This window comes from Panulirus ornatus, chromosome 53, assembly GCF_036320965.1.
Source record: "Panulirus ornatus isolate Po-2019 chromosome 53, ASM3632096v1, whole genome shotgun sequence".
Taxonomy (NCBI): Eukaryota; Metazoa; Arthropoda; class Malacostraca; order Decapoda; family Palinuridae; genus Panulirus; species Panulirus ornatus.
This window is the reverse complement of record NC_092276.1, coordinates 7,207,066-7,228,731: the sequence shown is the minus strand read 5'-3', so window position 1 is coordinate 7,228,731 and position 21,666 is coordinate 7,207,066. Positions and strand designations below refer to the sequence as shown.

The window sequence follows — 21,666 nt, the reverse complement described above, 5'->3', positions numbered from 1 at the left end:
AAGACAACAAAGGCCCCATTCGTTCACACAGTCTCTAGGTGTCATGTAATAATGCACCGAAACCACAGCTCCCTTTCCACATCCAGGCCCCACAGAACTTTCCATGGTTTACCCAAGACGCTTCACATGCCCTGGTTCAATCTATTGACAGCACGTCAACCCCGGTATACCACATTGTTCCAATTTACTCTATTCCTTGCACGCCTTTCACGCTCCTGCATGTTCAGGCCCCGACCACTCAGAATCTTTTTCACTCCATCTTTCCACCTCTAATTTGGTCTCCCACTTCTCCTCGTTCCCTCCACCTGTGACACATTTCTCCTCTTTGCCAATCTTTCTTCACTCATTCTCTCCATTTTACCAAACCATTTCAAAACACCCTCTTCTGCTCTCTCAACCACACTCTCTTTATTACCACACATCTCTCTTACCCTATTATTACTTACTCGATCAAACCACCTCACACCACATATTGTCCTCAAACATCTCATTTCCAGCACATCCACCCTCCTGCGCACAACTCTATCCATAGCCCACACCTCGCAACCATACAACATTGTTGGAACCACTATTCCTTCAAACATACCAATTTTTGCTTTCCGAGATAATGTTCTCGACTTCCACACATTCTTCTAGGCTCCCAGAATTTTCACCCCCTCCCCCACCCTACGATTCACTTCCGCTTCCATGGTTCCATCCGTTGCCAAATCCACTCCCAGATATCTGAAACATTTCACTTCCTCCAGTTTTTCTCCATTCAAACTTACCTCCCAATTGACTTGACCCTCAACCCTACTGTACCTAATAACCTTGCTCTTATTCACATTTACTCTCAACTTTCTCCTTTCACACACTCTACCAAACTGAGTCACCAGCTTCTGCAGTTTCTCACATGAATCAGCCACCAGCGCTGTATCATCAGCGAACAACAACTGACTCACTTCCCAAGCACTCTCATCCACAACAGACTGCATACTTGCCCCTCTTTCCAAAACTCTTGCATTCACCTCCCTAACAACATTCATCTCCCTAATATATATTTCTTTCTTTCTTTCAAACTATTCGCCATTTCCCGCGTTAGCGAGGTAGCGTCAAGAACAGAGGACTGGGCTTTTTTGGAATATCCTCACCTGGCCCCCTCTGTTCCTTCTTTTGGAAAAATTAAAAAAAAAAAATGAGAGGGGAGGATTTCCAGCCTCCCGCTCCCTCCCCTTTTAGTCGCCTTCTACGACATGCAGGGAATACGTGGGAAGTATTCTTAATCCCCTATCCCCAGGGATAAAATATATATATATATATATATATATATATATATATATATATATATATATATATATATATATATATATATATATATATATATATATTCATATATATATATATATATATATTATCCCTGGGGATAGGGGTGAAAGAATACTTCCCACGCATTCCTCGCGTGTCGTAGAAAGCGACTAGAGGGGACGGGAGCGTGGGGCCAGAAATCCTCCCCTCCTTGTACTTTTTTAACTTTCTAAAATGGGAAACAGAAGAAGGAGTCACGCGGGGAGTGCTCATCCTCCGCGAAGGCTCAGATTGGGGTGCCTAAATGTGTGTGGATGTAACCAAGATGTGAAAAAAGGAGAGATAGGTAGTATGTTTGAGGAAAGGAACCTGGATGTTTTGGCTCTGAGTGAAACGAAGCTCAAGGGTAAAGGGGAAGAGTGGTTTGGGAAGGTCTTGGGAGTAAAGTCAGGGGTTAGTGAGAAGACAAGAGTAAGGGAAGGAGTAGCAATACTCCTGAAACAGGAGTTGTGGGAGTATGTGATAGAATGTAAGAAAGTAAATTCTCAATTAATATGGGTAAAACTGAAAGTTGATGGAGAGAGATGGGTGATTATTGGTGCATATGCACCTGAGCATGAGAAGAAAGATCATGAGAGGCAAGTGTTTTGGGAGCAGCTGAATGAGTGTGTTAGGGGTTTTGATGCACGAGACCGGGTTATAGTGATGGGTGATTTGAATGCAAATGTGAGTAATGTGGCAGTTGAGGGAATAATTGGTATACATGGGGTGTTCAGTGTTGTAAATGGAAATGGTGAGGAGCTTGTAGATTTATGTGCTGAAAAAGGACTGATGATTGGGAATACCTGGTTTAAAAAGCGAGATATACATAAGTATACTTATGTAAGTAGGAGAGATGGCCAGAGAGCATTATTGGATTACGTGTTAATTGACAGGCGCGCGAAAGAGAGACTTTTGGATGTTAATGTGCTGAGAGGTGCAACTGGAGGGATGTCTGATCATTATCTTGTGGAGGCTAAGGTGAAGATTTGTATGGGTTTTCAGAAAAGAAGAGTGAATGTTGGGGTGAAGAGGGTGGTGAGAGTAAGTGAGCTTGGGAAGGAGACATGTGTGAGGAAGTACCAGGAGAGACTGAGTACAGAATGGAAAAAGGTGAGAACAATGGAAGTAAGGGGAGTGGGGGAGGAATGGGATGTATTTAGGGAATCAGTGATGGATTGCGCAAAAGATGCTTGTGGCATGAGAAGAGTGGGAGATGGGTTGATTAGAAAGGGTAGTGAGTGGTGGGATGAAGTAAGATTATTAGTGAAAGAGAAGAGAGAGGCATTTGGACGATTTTTGCAGGGAAAAAATGCAATTGAGTGGGAGATGTATAAAAGAAAGAGACAGGAGGTCAAGAGAAAGGTGCAAGAGGTGAAAAAAAGGGCAAATGAGAGTTGGGGTGAGAGAGTATCATTAAATTTTAGGGAGAATAAAAAGATGTTCTGGAAGGAGGTAAATAAAGTGCGTAAGACAAGGGAGCAAATGGGAACTTCAGTGAAGGGCGCAAATGGGGAGGTGATAACAAGTAGTGGTGATGTGAGAAGGAGATGGAGTGAGTATTTTGAAGGTTTGTTGAATGTGTTTGATGATAGAGTGGCAGATATAGGGTGTTTTGGTCGAGGTGGTGTGCAAAGTGAGAGGGTTAGGGAAAATGATTTGGTAAACAGAGAAGAGGTAGTAAAAGCTTTGCGGAATATGAAAGCCGGCAAGGCAGCAGGTTTGGATGGTATTGCAGTGGAATCTATTAAAAAAGGGGGTGACTGTATTGTTGACTGGTTGGTAAGGTTATTTAATGTATGTATGACTCATGGTGAGGTGCCTGAGGATTGGCGGAATGCGTGCATAGTGCCATTGTACAAAGGCAAAGGGGATAAGAGTGAGTGCTCAAATTACAGAGGTATAAGTTTGTTGAGTATTCCTGGTAAATTATATGGGAGGGTATTGATTGAGAGGGTGAAGGCATGTACAGAGCATCAGATTGGGGAAGAGCAGTGTGGTTTCAGAAGTGGTAGAGGATGTGTGGATCAGGTGTTTGCTTTGAAGAATGTATGTGAGAAATACTTAGAAAAGCAAATGGATTTGTATGTAGCATTTATGGATCTGGAGAAGGCATATGATAGACTTGATAGAGATGCTCTGTGGAAGGTATTAAGAATATATGGTGTTGGAGGCAAGTTGTTAGAAGCAGTGAAAAGTTTTTATCGAGGATGTAAGGCATGTGTACGTGTAGGAAGAGAGGAAAGTGATTGGTTCTCAGTGAATGTAGGTTTGTGGCAGGGGTGTGTGATGTCTCCATGGTTGTTTAATTTGTTTATGGATGGGGTTGTTAGGGAGGTGAATGCAAGAGTTTTGGAAAGAGGGGCAAGTATGAAGTCTGTTGGGGATGGGAGAGCTTGGGAAGTGAGTCAGTTGTTGTTCGCTGATGATACAGCGCTGGTGGCTGATTCATGTGAGAAACTGCAGAAGCTGGTGACTGAGTTTGGTAAAGTGTGTGAAAGAAGAAAGTTAAGAGTAAATGTGAATAAGAGCAAGGTTATTAAGTACAGTAGGGTTGAGGGTCAAGTCAATTGGGAGGTGAGTTTGAATGGAGAAAAACTGGAGGAAGTAAAGTGTTTTAGATATCTGGGAGTGGATCTGGCAGCGGATGGAACCATGGAAGCGGAAGTGGATCATAGGATGGGGGAGGGGGCGAAAATTCTGGGAGCCTTGAAGAATGTGTGGAAGTCGAGAACATTATCTCGGAAAGCAAAAATGGGTATGTTTGAAAGAATAGTGGTTCCAACAATGTTGTATGGTTGCGAGGCGTGGGCTATGGACAGAGTGGTGCGCAGGAGGATGGATGTGCTGGAAATGAGATGTTTGAGGACAATGTGTGGTGCGAGGTGGTTTGATCGAGTAAGTAACGTAAGGGTAAGAGAGATGTGTGGAAATAAAAAGAGCGTGGTTGAAAGAGCAGAAGAGGGTGTTTTGAAATGGTTTGGGCACATGGAGAGAATGAGTGAGGAAAGATTGACCAAGAGGATATATGTGTCGGAGGTGGAGGGAACGAGGAGAAGAGGGAGACCAAATTGGAGGTGGAAAGATGGAGTGAAAAAGATTTTGTGTGATCGGGGCCTGAACATGCAGGAGGGTGAAAGGAGGGCAAGGAATAGAGTGAATTGGAGCGATGTGGTATACCGGGGTTGACGTGCTGTCAGTGGATTGAATCAGGGCAGGTGAAGCGTCTGGGGTAAACCATGGAAAGATGTGTAGGTATGTATATTTGCGTGTGTGGACGTATGTATATACATGGGTATGGGGGTGGGTAGGGCCATTTCTTTCGTCTGTTTCCTTGCGCTACCTCGCAAACGTGGGAGACAGCGACAAAGCAAAAAAAAAAAAAAAAAAATATATATATATATATATATATATATATATATATATATATATATTTTTTTTTTTTTATACTTTGTCGCTGTCTCCCGCGTTTGCGAGGTAGCGCAAGGAAACAGACGAAAGAAATGGCCCATACACATGTACATACACACGTCCACACACGCAAATATACATACCTACACAGCTTTCCATGGTTTACCCCAGACGCTTCACATGCCTTGATTCAATCCACTGACAGCACGTCAACCCCTGTATACCACATCGCTCCAATTCACTCTATTCCTTGCCCTCCTTTCACCCTCCTGCATGTTCAGGCCCCGATGACACAAAATCTTTTTCACTCCATCTTTCCACCTCCAATTTGGTCTCCCTCTTCTCCTCGTTCCCTCCACCTCCAACACATATATCCTCTTGGTCAATCTTTCCTCACTCATTCTCTCCATGTGCCCAAACCATTTCAAAACACCCTCTTCTGCTCTCTCAACCACGCTCTTTTTATTTCCACACATCTCTCTTACCCTTACGTTACTTACTTGATCAAACCACCTCACACCACACATTGTCCTCAAACATCTCATTTCCAGCAAATCCATCCTCCTGCGCACAACTCTATCCATAGCCCACGCCTCGCAACCATACAACATTGTTGGAACCACTATTCCATCAAAGATACCCATTTTTGCTTTCCGAGATAATGTTCTCGACTTCCACACATTTTTCAAGGCTCCCAAAATTTTCGCCCCCTCCCCCACCCTATGATCCACTTCCGCTTCCATGGTTCCATCCGCTGCCAGATCCACTCCCAGATATCTAAAACACTTCACTTCCTCCAGTTTTTCTCCATTCAAACTCACCTCCCAATTGACTTGACCCTCAACCCTGCTGTACCTAATAACCTTGCTCTTATTCACATTTACTCTTAACTTTCTTCTTCCACACACTTTACCAAACTCAGTCACCAGCTTCTGCAGTTTCTCACATGAATCAGCCACCAGCGCTGTATCATCAGCGAACAACAACTGACTCACTTCCCAAGCTCTCTCATCCCCAACAGACTTCATACTTGCCCCTCTTTCCAAAACTCTTGCATTTACCTCCCTAACAACCCCATCCATAAACAAATTAAACAACCATGGAGACATCACACACCCCTGCCGCAAACCTACATTCACTGAGAACCAATCACTTTCCTCTCTTCCTACACGTACACATGCCTTACATCCTCGATAAAAACTTTTCACTGCTTCTAACAACTTGCCTCCCACACCATATATTCTTAATACCTTCCACAGAGCATCTCTATCAACTCTATCATATGCCTTCTCCAGATCCATAAATGCTACATACAAATCCATTTGCTTTTCTAAGTATTTCTCACATACATTCTTCAAAGCAAACACCTGATCCACACATCCTCTACCACTTCTGAAACCGCACTGCTCTTCCCCAATCTGATGCTCTGTACATGCCTTCACCCTCTCAATCAATACCCTCCCATATAATTTACCAGGAATACTCAACAAACTTATACCTCTGTAATTTGAGCACTCACTCTTATCCCCTTTGCCTTTGTACAATGGCACTATGCACGCATTCCGCCAATCCTCAGGCACCTCACCATGAGTCATACATACATTAAATAACCTTACCAACCAGTCAACAATACAGTCACCCCCTTTTTTAATAAATTCCACTGCAATACCATCCAAACCTGCTGCCTTGCCGGCTTTCATCTTCCGCAGAGCTTTTACTACCTCTTCTCTGTTTACCAAATCATTTTCCCTAACCCTCTCACTTTGCACACCACCTCGACCAAAACACCCTATATCTGCCACTCTGTCATCAGACACATTCAACAAACCTTCAAAATACTCATTCCATCTCCTTCTCACATCACCACTACTTGTTATCACCTCCCCATTTACGCCCTTCACTGAAGTTCCCATTTGCTCCCTTGTCTTACGCACCCTATTTACCTCCTTCCAGAACATCTTTTTATTCTCCCTAAAATTTACTGATAGTCTCTCACCCCAACTCTCATTTGCCCTTTTTTTCACCTCTTGCACCTTTCTCTTGACCTCCTGTCTCTTTCTTTTATACTTCTCCCACTCAATTGCATTTTTTCCCTGCAAAAATCGTCCAAATGCCTCTCTCTTCTCTTTCTCTAATACTCTTACTTCTTCATCCCACCACTCACTACCCTTCTAAACAGCCCACCTCCCACTCTTCTCATGCCACAAGCATCTTTTGCGCAATCCATCACTGATTCCCTAAATACATCCCATTCCTCCCCCACTCCCCTTACTTCCATTGTTCTCACCTTTTTCCATTCTGTACACAGTCTCTCCTGGTACTTCCCCACACAGGTCTCCTTCCCAAGCTCACTTACTCTCACCACCTTCTTCACCCCAGCATTCACTCCTCTTTTCTGAAAACCCATACTAATCTTCACCTTAGCCTCCACAAGATAATGATCAGACATCCCTCCAGTTGCACCTCTCAGCACATTAACATCCAAAAGTCTCTCTTTCGCACGCCTGTCAATTAACACGTAATCCAATAACGCTCTCTGACCATCTCTCCTACTTACATAAGTATACTTATGTATATCTCGCTTTTTAAACCAGGTATTCCCAATCATCAGTCCTTTTTCAGCACATAAATCTACAAGCTCTTCACCATTTCCATTTACAACACTGAACACCCCATGCATACCAATTATTCCCTCAACTGCCACATTACTCACCTTTGCATTCAAATCACCCATCACTATAACCCGGTCTCGTGCATCAAAACCGCTAACACACTCATTCAGCTGCTCCCAAAACACTTGCCTCTCATGATCTTTCTTCTCATGCCCAGGTGCATATGCACCAATAATCACCCACCTCTCTCCATCAACTTTCAATTTTACCCATATTAATCGAGAGTTTACTTTCTTACATTCTATCATATACTCCCACAACTCCTGTTTCAGGAGTATTGCTACTCCTTCCCTTGCTCTTGTCCTCTCACTAACCCCTGACTTCACTCCCCAGACATTTCCAAACCACTCTTCCCCTTTACCCTTGAGCTTCGTTTCACTCAGAGCCAAAACATCCAGGTTCCTTTCCTCAAACATACTACCTATCTATATATATATATATATATATATATATATATATATATATATATATATATATATATATATAGGTATTAAGAATATATGGTGTGGGAGGCAAGTTGTTAGAAGCAGTGAAAAGTTTTTATCGAGGATGTAAGGCATGTGTACGTGTAGGAAGAGAGGAAAGTGATTGGTTCTCAGTGAATGTAGGTTTGCGGCAGGGGTGTGTGATGTCTCCATGGTTGTTTAATTTGTTTATGGATGGGGTTGTTAGGGAGGTGAATACAAGAGTTTTGGAAAGAGGGGCAAGTATGAAGTCTGTTGGGGATGAGAGAGCTTGGGAAGTGAGTCAGTTGTTGTTCGCTGATGATACAGCGCTGGTGGCTGATTCATGTGAGAAACTGCAGAAGTTGGTGACTCGGTTTGGTAAAGTGTGTGAAAGAAGAAAGTTAAGAGTAAATGTGAATAAGAGCAAGGTAATTAGGTACAGTAGGGTTGAGGGTCAAGTCAACTGGGAGGTAAGTTTGAATGGAGAAAAACTGGAGGAAGTAAAGTGTTTTAGATATCTGGGAGTGGATCTGGCAGCGGATGGAACCATGGAAGCGGAAGTGGATCATAGGGTGGGGGAGGGGGCGAAAATCCTGGGAGCCTTGAAAAATGTATGGAAGTCGAGAACATTATCTCGGAAAGCAAAAATGGGTATGTTTGAAGGAATAGTGGTTCCAACAATGTTGTATGGTTGCGAGGCGTGGGCTATGGATAGAGTTGTGCGCAGGAGGATGGATGTGCTGGAAATGAGATGTTTGAGGACAATGTGTGGTGTGAGGTGGTTTGATCGAATAAGTAACGTAAGGGCAAGAGAGATGTGTGGAGATAAAAAGAGCGTGTTTGAGAGAGCAGAAGAGGGTGTTTTGAAATGATTTGGGCACATGGAGAGAATGAGTGAGGAAAGATTGACCAAGAGGATATATGTGTCGGAGGTGGAGGGAACGAGAGGTGGGAGACCAAATTGGAGGTGGAAAGATGGAGTGAAAAAGATTTTGTGTGATCGGGGCCTGAACATGCAGGAGGGTGAAAGGAGGGCAAGGAATAGAGTGAATTTGATCAATGTGGTATACCGGGGTTGACGTGCTGTCAGTGGATTGAATCAGGGCATGTGAAGCATCTGGGGTAAACCATGAAAAGCTGTGTAGGTATGTATATTTGCGTGTGTGGATGTATGTATATACATGTGTATGGGGGTGGGTTGGGCCATTTTTTCGTCTGTTTCCTTGCGCTACCTCGCAAATGCGGGAGACAGCGGCAAAAAAAAATATATATATATATATATTTTTTTTTTTTTTTTTTTTATACTTTGTCGCTGTCTCCCGCGTTTGCGAGGTAGCGCAAGGATACAGACGAAAGAAATGGCCCAACCCACCCCCATACACATGTATATACATACGTCCACACACGCAAATATACATACCTACACAGCTTTCCATGGTTTACCCCAGACGCTTCACATGCCTTGATTCAATCCACTGACAGCACGTCAACCCCGGTACACCACATCGCTCCAATTCACTCTATTCCTTGCCCTCCTTTCACCCTCCTGCATGTTCAGGCCCCGATCACACAAAATCTTTTTCACTCCATCTTTCCACCTCCAATTTGGTCTCCCTCTTCTCCTTGCTCCCTCCACCTCCGACACATATATCCTCTTGGTCAATCTTTCCTCACTCATCCTCTCCATGTGCCCAAACCACTTCAAAACACCCTCTTCTGCTCTCTCAACCACGCTCTTTTTATTTCCACACATCTCTCTTACCCTTACGTTACTCACTCGATCAAACCACCTCACACCACACATTGTCCTCAAACATCTCATTTCCAGCACATCCATCCTCCTGCGCACAACTCTATCCATAGCCCACGCCTCGCAACCATACAACATTGTTGGAACTACTATTCCTTCAAACATACCCATTTTTGCTTTCCGAGATAATGTTCTCGACTTCCACACATTCTTCAAGGCCCCCAGAATTTTCGCCCTCTCCCCCACCCTATGATCCACTTCCGCTTCCATGGTTCCATCCGCTGCCAGATCCACTCCCAGATATCTAAAACACTTCACTTCCTCCAGTTTTTCTCCATTCAAACTCACCTCCCAATTGACTTGACCCTCAACCCTACTGTACCTAATAACCTTGCTCTTATTCACATTTACTCTTAACTTTCTTCTTCCACACACTTTACCAAACTCAGTCACCAGCTTCTGCAGTTTCTCACATGAATCAGCCACCAGCGCTGTATCATCAGCGAACAACAACTGACTCACTTCCCAAGCTCTCTCATCCCCAACAGACTTCATACTTGCCCCTCTTTCCAAAACTCTTGCATTTACCTCCCTAACAACCCCATCCATAAACAAATTAAACAACCATGGAGACATCACACACCCCTGCCGCAAACCTACATTCACTGAGAACCAATCACTTTCCTCTCTTCCTAAACGTACACATGCCTTACATCCTCGATAAAAACTTTTCACTGCTTCTAACAACTTTCCTCCCACACCATATATTCTTAATACCTTCCACAGAGCATCTCTATCAACTCTATCATATGCCTTCTCCAGATCCATAAATGCTACATACAAATCCATTTGCTTTTCTAAGTATTTCTCACATACATTCTTCAAAGCAAACACCTGATCCACACATCCTCTACCACTTCTGAAACCACACTGCTCTTCCCCAATCTGATGCTCTGTACATGCCTTCACCCTCTCAATCAATACCCTCCCATATAATTTGCCAGGAATACGCAACAAACTTATACCTCTGTAATTTGAACACTCACTCTTATCCCCTTTGCCTTTGTACAATGGCACTATGCACGCATTCCGCCAATCCTCAGGCACCTCACCATGAGTCATACATACATTAAATAACCTTACCAACCAGTCAACAATACAGTCACCCCCTTTTTTAATAAATTCCACTGCAATACCATCCAAACCTGCTGCCTTGCCGGCTTTCATCTTCCGCAAAGCTTTCACTACCTCTTCTCTGTTTACCAAATCATTTTCCCTAACCCTCTCACTTTGCACACCACCTCGACCAAAACACCCTATATCTGCCACTCTATCATCAAACACATTCAACAAACCTTCAAAATACTCACTCCATCTCCTTCTCACATCACCACTACTTGTTATCACCTCCCCATTTGCGCCCTTCACTGAAGTTCCCATTTGCTCCCTTGTCTTACGCACTTTATTTACCTCCTTCCAGAACATCTTTTTATTCTCCCTAAAATATATATATATATATATATATATATATATATATATATATATATATATATATATATAATATATATATATATATATATTTTTTTTTTCAAACTGTTCGCCATTTCCCGTATTAGCGAGGTAGCGTTAAGAACAGAGGACCAGGCCCCTGAGGGAATACCCTCACCCGGCCCACTTCTCTCTTCCTTCTTTTGGAAAAAAAAAAAAGAAAAAAAAAAATATATAATATAAAATATAATTATATAATAATATAATAATAATATATATATATATATATATATATATATATATATATATATATATATTTTTTGCTTTGTCGCTGTCTCCCGCGTTTGCGAGGTAGCGCAAGGAAACAGACGAAAGAAATGGCCCAACCCACCCCCATACACATGCCTTGATTCAATCCACTGACAGCACGTCAACCCCGGTATACCACATCGCTCCAATTCACTCTATTCTTTGCCCTCCTTTCACCCTCCTGCATGTTCAGGCCCTGATCACACAAAATCTTTTTCACTCCATCTTTCCACCTCCAATTTGGTCTCCCTCTTCTCCTCGTTCCCTCCACCTCCGACACATATATCCTCTTGGTCAATCTTTCCTCACTCATTCTCTCCATGTGACCAAACCATTTCAAAACACCCTCTTCTGCTCTCTCAACCACATTCTTTTTATTTCCATACATCTCTCTTACCCTTACGCTACTTACTCGATCAAACCACCTCACACCACACATTGTCCTCAAACATCTCATTTCCAGCACATCCATCCTCCTGCGCGCAACTCTATCCATAGTCCATGCCTCGCAACCATACAACATTGTTGGAACCACTATTCCTTCAAACATACCCATTTTTGCTTTCCGAGATAATGTTCTCGACTTCCACACATTCTTTAAGGCTCCCAGAATTTTCGCCCCCTCCCCCACCCTATGATCCACTTCCGCTTCCATGGTTCCATCCGCTGCCAGATCCACTCCCAGATATCTAAAACACTTCACTTCCTCCAGTTTTTCTCCATTCAAACTCACCTCCCAATTGAATTGACCCTCAACCCTACTGTACCTAATAACCTTGCTCTTATTCACATTTACTCTTAACTTTCTTCTTTCACACACTTTACCAAACTCAGTCACCAGCTTCTGTAGTTTCTCACATGAATCAGCCACCAGCGCTGTATCATCAGCGAACAACAACTGACTCACTTCCCAAGCTCTCTCATCCCCAACAGACTTCATACTTGCCCCTCTTTCCAAAACTCTTGCATTCACCTCCCTAACAACCCCATCCATAAACAAATTAAACAACCATGGAGACATCACACACCCCTGCCACAAACCTACTTTCACTGAGAACCAATCACTTTCCTCTCTTCCTACACGTACACATGCCTTACATCCTCAATAAAAACTTTTCACTGCTTCTAACAACTTGCCTCCCACACCATATATTCTTAATACCTTCCACAGAGCATCTCTATCAACTCTATCATATGCCTTCTCCAGATCCATAAATGCTACATACAAATCCATTTGCTTTTCTAAGTATTTCTCACATACATTCTTCAAAGCAAACACCTGATCCACACATCCTCTACCACTTCTGAAACACACTGCTCTTCCCCAATCTGATGCTCTGTACATGCCTTCACCCTCTCAATCAATACCCTCCCATATAATTTGCCAGGAATACTCAACAAACTTATACCTCTGTAATTTGAGCACTCACTCTTATCCCCTTTGCCTTTGTACAAGAGTGTACAAGAATGGAAGAAGGAGAGATGGCCAAAGGGCATCATTTGATTACATGTTAATTGATAGTTGTGTAAAAGAGACTTATGGATGTTAATGTGCTGAAAGGGGCAGCTGGAGGGAGGTCTGGCTGTTATCTTGTGGAGGCGAAGGTGAAGAACTATATAGGTTTTCAAAAATGAAAAGAGAATGTTGGGGAGATGTGATTGGTGAGAGTAAGTGAGCTTGGAAAGGCGACTTGTCTGAGGAAGTACCAGGAGAGATTGGGTGTAGATGGCAAAAGGTGAAAGGAAATGATGTGAGGGGAGTGGGTGAGGAATGGGATGTATTTAGGGAAGCAGTGTTGGCATGTGGAAAAGATGCATGTGGCATGAGAAAGGTGGGTGATGGGCAGATAAGAAAGGATAGTGAGTGGTGGGATGAAGAGGGAAACTTGTTAGTGAAGGAGAAAAGAGAGGGTTTGGATGATACTTGCAAGGAAGGATTGCAAATAATTGGGAGATGTATAAAAGAAAGTGGCAGGAGGTCAAGAGAAAGGTGCAACAGTTGAAAAAGAGGGCAAATTAGAGTATCATTAAACTTTAGGGAGAATAGATAGATATTTTGGAAGGAAGTAGATAACATGCATAAGACAAGAGAACAAATGGGAACATCAGTGAAGGGGGCAAGTGTGGAAGCAATAACAGTAGTGATGAAGTGAGAAGGAGATGGAGTGAGCATTTTGAAAGTTTGTTGAATGTGTTTGACGATAGAGTGGCAGATATAGGGTGTTTTGGTTGGGGTGAGAGGGTCATGGAGAATGGTTGCATTAAGAGAGAAGAGATAGTGAAAGCTTTGCGGATGATGAAAACCAGCAAAGAGGCAGGTTGGATAGTATTGCAGTTGAATCTATTAAAAAGGGGGAGTGACTGTGTTACTGATTGGTTGGTAAGGATATTCATTTTATGAATGGATCATGGTGAAGTGCCCGAGGATTGGCAGAATGCATGCTAACTGCCATTGTACAATGGGATAAAGGTGATTGTTCAAACTACAGAGGCATAAGTTTGATGAGTATTCCTGGGAAATTATATGGCAGGGTATTGATTGGGAGGTTGAAGTCATGTCCAGAGCATCAGATTGGGGAGGAGCAGTGTGGTTTCAGAAGTGGTAAAGGATGTGTGAATCAGGTGTTTGCTTTGAAGAAAGTGTGTGAAAAATATTCAGAAAAACATAGATTTGTTTATGGCATTTATGGATGTGGAGAAAGCATATGATAGTGGTGACAGAGATGCTTTGTGGAATGTCTTAAGAGTACATGGTGTGGGTGGTATGCTGCCAGAATCAGTGAAAAGTTTTTTATCAAGGGCATATGTAAGAGTTGGAGGAGAGGAGAGTGATTGGTTCCTAGTGAAGTTCGGTCTGTGGCAGAGGTGTGTGATGTCCCTATGATTGTATAGTTTGTTTATGGATGGGATGGTTATGGAGGTGAATGCAGGAGTGATGGAGGGAGGGGTGAGTATGCAGTCTGTTACAGATGAGAGGGTTTGGGAAGTGAGTCAGTTGTTGTTTGCTGATGATACAGCTCTGGTGGCTGATTTGAGTGAGAAACTGTAGGAGCTTGTGGATGAGTTCGGAAAAGTGTGGAAGGAGAAAGTTGAAAGTGAATAAGAGCATGGTTATTAGGTTCAGTAGCGTTGGGGGGCAAGTTAATTGGGATGTAAGTTTGAATGGAGAAAAATTGGGGGAAGTGAATTGTTTTAGATATCTGGGAGTGAACTTAGTGAATGGAACCATAAAAGCAGAAGTGAGTCATAAGGTGGGGGAGAGGGCAAATGTTCTAGGAAAGATGAAGCACATGTGGAAGGAGAGAACGTTATCACGGATAGCCAAAATGGGTATGTTTGAAGAAATAGTAGTTCAAACAATATCATATGGTTGTGAGGCATTGGCTATAGATAGTGTTGTAAAGAAGGTAGATGTGTTGGAAATGAAATGTTTGATTACAATATGTGGTGTGAGGTGGTTTGACTGAGTAAGAAATGAAAGGGGAAGAGATATGTGTGGAAATAAAAGAGTGTGGTTGAGAGAGTAGAGGAGGGTGAGTTGAAATGGTTTTGACATATGGAGAGAATGAGTGAAGAAAGATTGATAAAAAAGATATATGTGTCAGATATGGAGGGAACAAGGAGAAGCAGGAGACCAATTTGGAGGTGGAAGGAAGGAGTAAAAAAGATTTTGAGTGATTGGGGCCTGATCATACAGGAGGGTGAGAGGTGTGCAAGGAACAGAGTGAATTGGAATGGTGTGGTATACCGGGGTTGACATGCTGTCAATGGACTGAACTAGGGCAGGTGAAACATCTGGGGTAAACCATGAAAAGGTCTGTGGGGCATGGATGTTGATAAGGAGCAGTGGTTTCGGTGCATCACACACGACCGCCGTTTCACTCATTAGCGAGGTAGCGCCAGGAAACAGATGAAAAATGGCCCATTCACCCACATACACATATATATACATAAATGCCCATACATGCACATATACATCATATACATATCAAGATTTACACATATACATATGTGCATATTCATATTTGCCTTCACCCATTCCCAGTGCTACCCCATCCCATAAGAAACAGCATTGCTACCCCCTGTGTGTGTGTGTGTGTGTGTGTGCGAGATAGTGGAATGAAAAATATTTTGAGTGATCATAGCCTGAACATACATGAGGGTGAAAGGTTTGCAGGGGATAGAGTGAATTGGAATAATATATACTGGGGTGGAATGAACCAGGAATGTCAAGCATTTCAGGTAAACCATGGAAAGGTCTGTTGGTCCCTGGTGTGGATAGAGAGCTGTGTTTTTGGCACATTACACAACATGACGGCTGGAGAATATCTTTTCTTTCTTTCATACTATTCGCCATTTCCCGCATTAGCGAGGTAGCGTTAAGAACAGAGGACTGGGCCTTCTAGGGAATATCCTCACCAGGCCCCCTTCTCTGTTCCTTCTTTTGGAAAAAAAAAAAAAAAAAAAAAAAAAAAAAGAAAATATATGTTTGTTAATAACCACGAGGAAAAATGAAAAATGATAAGTCCAAAGTGCAGTTTCGTATGTTTAATGCAATGTTAAGGGAGATGTATTAATCACACGAAAGCACTCATGGGAGTGTTTCATTTTTCTTCATGGTTATCAGCAAATACTAATCACTAGGGAGCGGGGGGCTGGAAATCCTCCCCTCTCATTTTTTTTTTTTAAATTTTCCAAAAGAAGGAACAGAGAAGGGGGCCATATGAGGATATTCCCTCAAAGGCCCAGTCCTCTGTTCTTAACGCTACCTCGCTAATGCGGGAAATGGCGAATAGTATGAAAAAAAAAAAACAAAAAAAAACAACTAATCACTTACATCATTGTGACCTTCTGCAATATATACGAATGTATGTATGTATGTATAAATATATTCCCTAACCTAAGCTACGTACCCAATTTATTGACTAACCCCTAGGGGAGGAGGATGTGATTTGCTGGATTAACTGGACTGACTGCTGCATCCAGGATTGAAATATATGTTTGACCTTGGGTGGCTTGTAAATGCATCATGTCACCAATGCCAAACATCATTTTCAATGTCCTATTCCCTTTTGAATGATTTATTGTTGTGGGACAAGAAATACGAGGATGAATTACCAAACACTGGTGTCAGCGGATTCATGCAAAGTTTGTAAACCAACATACCACGATATGGTAGATATTCATGTTAAACTGTTGTAAATATATCTTGAAATTTTACCAGTAGCCTATCCCAAAAAGAATGAATGTAGCAAAGTGACCTATGATTTTGTCACTTGGTCAAACTGTGTCACTGTTGTGTCTTTGTATTGTAAAACAATAGCTAGAAAATAGGATGATGAACAAAGGTTACCCCTAGACACTGCAGTAATGTTAGTTAAGTTTATTTTATCCATCATGAATGCTTAACAACATATCCATTGGTGAACTAGTGCAATCTGTTGGCATAATAACCATTTCATCACTAAAAAAACAATTAAGAGCCCAATCTGCAAAAATAAGCTGAATTTATTAAGGGTATTAAAAGAGGTTATATTAGACTGGCTATTTCAAACAGCAAGCTAGCAACTTATCAAACTTTCCCTAGGGATATGGCCTTCTGAGAAATTCTGATTTGAAATCTCTTGGGATCCTAGTTTCTGTTTACGTTGGAGCTGGGGCAGTATTTAATCATATCAATTCTGAATAGAAATCTCTTGGGATCCTAGTCACTGCTTATATTCAGTAATCAATTCAGAAGTAGAGATACCAGGATATAATGTAATTAGGAAAGACAGAAATAAAAATGGAGGAGTATGTATGTACATCAAAATATGGTTAGCGTTTAACCAAAGGAATAATTTAGAAACTGACAAGCTAGAAGCAATCTAGTGTGAAATCTTGTTAACAAAAACTAAACCAATTGTAAGTGGATATTGTTATAGACTTCCTAAGCAAAATAGTTTTATAGTATTGTTAGAAAAATGCATTTCAAAAATTTGCTATGAAATGGTAGCAGCAATTCTTGGGGACAAGAATATTTGTGCTTATAAAAAATTAAGATACCTGTATAAAAAGTATATGAATATTCTGAAAATGTATGGAGTGGTGTAATTAACAAATGAAATAACCAGGGAAACAAGGAAATCAGCCATGATTCTGGATCATGTTGTACGTAGTAAAGCAGGAAAAATTAAGTCAACATGGAGTATTGCCAATGGGAATTAGTGATCACTACGTAACATATTGTACAAAGAAAGTAGTTAAGGAATGTATAGATAAACATAACTATTAAAATCAGGAATCATGTTTGAAATATGAAAACATGAAACAGCTGATGAAGCATGGAATTAGGGATAGTGTAATCAAAGTACTTTACAAGGTAACTCCCATAAAGGAAGTAGGAATCAAACAAAGGACAGAGCCCTAGATAATTACAGAAATTCTTGATAGGCTAAAAGAAAGGGAGGAACTTTTTGCTGAATACAAGAAAGATAAAGGCAATAAAGGGTAATCTGACAAGTTCTGTGAAGTAAAAAATGATATGCAACATAACAAAATTGAATCATTATATTTCTGATAAATTCAAGAAAGTAATAATGATAGCATGAAATTGTGGCAACAACTGATAAACCTAGATCACTTAGGTAAATTAAAGGAAAATTCAAAAACAGTTCTCAAGATTGAAGATGAACTGTGCTTTAATGGAAAAAACAATAGTATATTTTAATAAAGTTTTTACATCTGTAGCATCAAATTTTTTTAGTAAATTACCATGTGTTAAAGGGATTTTTAACACTGATTATTATATATATATTATATTTTGCTTTGTCACTGTCTCCTGTGTTTGCGAGGTAGCGCAAGGAAACATGAAAGAAATGGCCCAACCCACCCCCATACACATGTATATACATACACGTCCACACACGCAAATATACATACCCATACATCTCAATGTACACATATATATACACACACAGACACATACATATATGCACATGCACACAATTCACACTGTCTGCCTTTATTCATTCCCATCGCCACCTCGCCACACATGAAATAACATCCCCCTCCCCCCTCATGTGTGCGAGGTAGCGCTAGGAAAAGACAGTAAAGGCCCCATTCGTTCACACTCAGTCTCTAGCTGTCATGCAATAATGCCCAAAACCACAGCTCCCTTTCTACATCCAGGCCCCACACAACTTTCCATGGTTTACCCCAGACGCTTCACAAGCCGATTCAATCCATTGACAGCACATCGACCCCAGTATACCACATCGATCCAATTCACTCTATTCCTTGCCCGCCTTTCACCCTCCTGAATGTTCAGGCCCCGATCACTCAAAATCTTTTTCACTCCATCTTTCCACCTCCAATTTGGTCTCCCACTTCTCGTTCCCAACACCTCCGACACATATATCCTCTTGGTCAATCTTTCCTCACTCATTCTCTCCATGTGCCCAAACCATTTCAAAACATCCTTTTCTGCTCTCTCAACCACGCTCTTTTTATTTCCACACATCTCTTACCCTTACATTACTTACTCGATCAAACCACCTCACACCACATATTGTCCTCAAACATCTCATTTCCAGCACATCCACCCTCCTGTGCATAACTCTATCCATAGCCCACGCCTCGCAACCTTACAACATTGTTGGAACCACTATTCCTTCAAACATACCCATTTTTGCTTTCGGAGATAATGTTCTCGACTTCCACACATTCTTCAAGGCTCCCAGGATTTTCGCCCCCTCCTCCACCCTATGATTCACTTCCGCTTCCATGGTTCCATCTGCTGCCAGATCCACTCCCAGATATCTAAAACACTTTACTTCCTCCAGTTTTTCTCCATTCAAACTCACCTCCCAATTGACTTGACCCTCAACCCTACTGTACGTAATAACCTTGCTCTTATTCACATTTACTCTTAACTTTCTTCTTTCTCACACTTTACCAAACTCAGTCACCAGCTTCTGCAGTTTATCACATGAATCATCCACCAGCGCTGTATCATCAGCGAACAACAACTGACTCACTTCCCAAGCCCTCTCATCTACAACAGACTTCATACTTGCCCCTCTTTCCAAAACTCTTGCATTCACCTCCCTAACAACCCCATCCATAAACAAATTAAACAACCATGGAGACATCACACACCCCTGCTGCAAACCTACATTCACTGAGAACCAATCACTTTCCTCTCTTCCTACACGTACACATGCCTTACATCCTCGATAAAAACTTTTCACTGCTTCTAACAACTTGCCTCTCACACCATATATTTAGTACCTTCCCAGAGCATCTCTATCAACTCTATCATATGCCTTCTCTAGATCCATAAATGCTACATACAAATCCATTTGCTTTTCTAAGTATTTCTCACATGCATTCTTCAAAGCAAACACCTGATCCACACATCCTCTACCACTTATGAAACCACACTGCTCTTCCCCAATCTGATGCTCTGTACATGCCTGCACCCTCTCAATCAATACCCTCCCATATAATTTACCAGGAATACTCAACAAACTTATATCTCTGTACTTTGAGCACTCACTCTTATCTCCTTTGCCTTTGTACAGTGGCACTATGCAAGCATTCCGCCAATCCTCAGGCACCTCACCATGAATCATACATACATTAAATAACCTTACCAACCAGTCAACAATACAGTCACCCCCTTTTTTTAATAAATTCCACTGCAATATCATCCAAACCTGCTGCCTTGCCGGCTTTCATCTTCCCCAAAGCTTTTACTACCTCTTCTCTGTTTACCAAATCATTTTCCCTAACCTTCTCACTCTGCACACCACCTCGACCAAAACACCCTATATCTGCCACTCTATCATCAAACACATTCAACAAACCTTCAAAATACTCACTCCATCTTCTCACATCACCACTACTTGTTATCACCTCCCCATTAGCCCCCTTCACTGAAGTTCTCATTTGCTCCTTTGTCTTACGCACTTTATTTATCTCCTTCCAGAACATCTTTTTATTCTCCCTAAAATTTAATGATTATTATAATCATAAAAACTATTATGGATTCATGAAGAAGCAATTTCACAGCAAAGTTTAAGCTCTGAGGATTGAATATACAGAACAGCAAGAGAATTCAAGATACCCGAAAAAGGATTTAGAGAGTGGAGAAAAGTCTCTGCACAACTTCAGCATATGCCAACAGAGAAATGTGGTAACAGAGAAGTGTACAAAGTGGCCACAGTTGGAAGTTGAAGTGGCAAAATATGTTCGTGAAAATCGACAGAATGGACATAGTGTTTCCTGCTGATCAATTCGAATCTTTGCCTTGAAACTAGTATGGAAATTAGGCATCACAGATTTTGAGGAGAGTCATGGTTGGTGCACAAGACGGAGAAGGAAAATATCACACGTCTTCCACAAGAACTTCATGACAAGGTTATTGAGTTTCATACATTAAGTGTAAAATATCGAAAACGCTTTTCTTCCCGGTATTATTTTTGTATATCTATGGGTACTATGATACCATATACATATATGATATGATATGTTAGCTTGTGATAAAAACTTCGACATAGACTACTGAGAGCACGTTGTAAAGTACGTTAGCTTACTGTAACTAGGCGAGCTTCATCTGCTGAAGGCACTTGTTACATACTGCCTGTGGCCACTCCTTACATTAAAGGGTGTATGATCAGCCCATAGGCCCATTAAAGCAGATATTCTGAAATAATGAATTCTATTGGAATTCTATTAACGGAGACATTTGGGATACACAGATTTCCTAAGCATCTAACAAACATCTGACACCTGGCGGCCGAAACTATATAGACATTTTTTCTTTATGTTACGTTGGTCGAATATCAAACAGTGGCAAAAGTTTAAAAATATATTTACAATAGCAAAAATAAACATGGGCTCGCTCTGAATACTAATAATACAAGTTACTCTCGATACATTGAACTCTCTCTATACTGGCCTTAATTTCATAACAGAAGGTTTTGAAACTGAAATGTGTATAGATTAACATTATAATTTTTACCAACAAAGTTGCGTCACATACTTTTCAGAGGCCATTCTTAAAGGGAAAAGATTGCCTTCTTTCCAGTTTGTAAACAAATGCTTCCCATTACTTTTTGTCTCTTTCTTATATTTTGTCTCTCCATAATTTATATTGATAGTAAAAATATTTATTCTTAATCTATTTACACTCTAATTAACAAAATTTCATGTTATAAGATACGATAATACGATCCTTCAAAACAATATGATGTACCCAGGATAATGTAACTTAGAAAACTGA

General features: G+C 41.3%; 1 long non-coding RNA gene across 2 annotated transcripts in view; it reads right to left on the bottom strand.

Annotated features, from left to right (window-relative positions):
- Window positions 1-21,158, bottom strand: part of LOC139765208 (uncharacterized) — a 91,441-nt gene extending 70,283 nt beyond the window's left edge. Inside the window, exon 1 of one of the 2 annotated variants that reach the window (XR_011716606.1) lies at window positions 20,978-21,158. This is a non-coding gene — a long non-coding RNA (uncharacterized lncRNA). The remainder of the gene's footprint in view (window positions 1-20,977) is intronic. The other variant, XR_011716607.1, reaches the window with a different exon arrangement.
- Window positions 21,159-21,666: the final 508 nt, after the last annotated feature.